Below are 676 nucleotides of genomic sequence, written 5' to 3'. Positions count from 1 at the left end.
CCAATATCCGGTTCCCTTTCTATATCCTCCATTTTTTAAGTCGTTCACCTATTTTCAATCTCCAACATTCCTTATTCCTTTTCCTCTATTATTTATTTCCCTCATACGCTCCACTGACCCAAGCAACTACCCCCCCCTCCTACTCACCCAACCTCCCATCCCCCTTCCAACCTCCCCCTCCCCCTGCCAGTCCCCCAACCTCCCTTCCCCCTTCCCCCTCCCTCCCAACCTCCCCTACCCCCTTCTCCCTCCCTCCCAACCTCCCCTCCCCCCTCCCCCTACCCCCAACCACGCCACGCAACCCCACCCAGAACAGGCACGGCGTCCAAGCAGGATCTCGTTTCTGCCTTCTACCCAGCTGCCCCCCCCCCCACATTGTTTCTATCTGCTTTTACCTGCTTACCTACTTCTAGAGGCATCTTAAAACTTAGCCCCTCACACCCTTCCCTGGGGCCTTCTTCGCTATCGTCTAGGTCACCCCAAACGAGAATTTCAAGGCCAGTCTACGGGCTGCGTGGTTCGTTGCATAAACAGAAACGGCTTCTTGTCCTAAATCCTGGTTGCGTGGTTGAGATGTGTTTCGTCGAGAGGAAAAAAAGAGGTTCGATGGTTTGATCTTTGTTTGTGGTATTTTCTAAAATATTTTCGTTACTTCTGGGGCAGTGGTTGTCTTTAG

Source organism: Penaeus monodon, chromosome 33 (assembly GCF_015228065.2).
Source record: "Penaeus monodon isolate SGIC_2016 chromosome 33, NSTDA_Pmon_1, whole genome shotgun sequence".
In the NCBI taxonomy this organism is placed as follows: domain Eukaryota; kingdom Metazoa; phylum Arthropoda; class Malacostraca; order Decapoda; family Penaeidae; genus Penaeus; species Penaeus monodon.
This window is presented reverse-complemented; position numbering follows the sequence as displayed.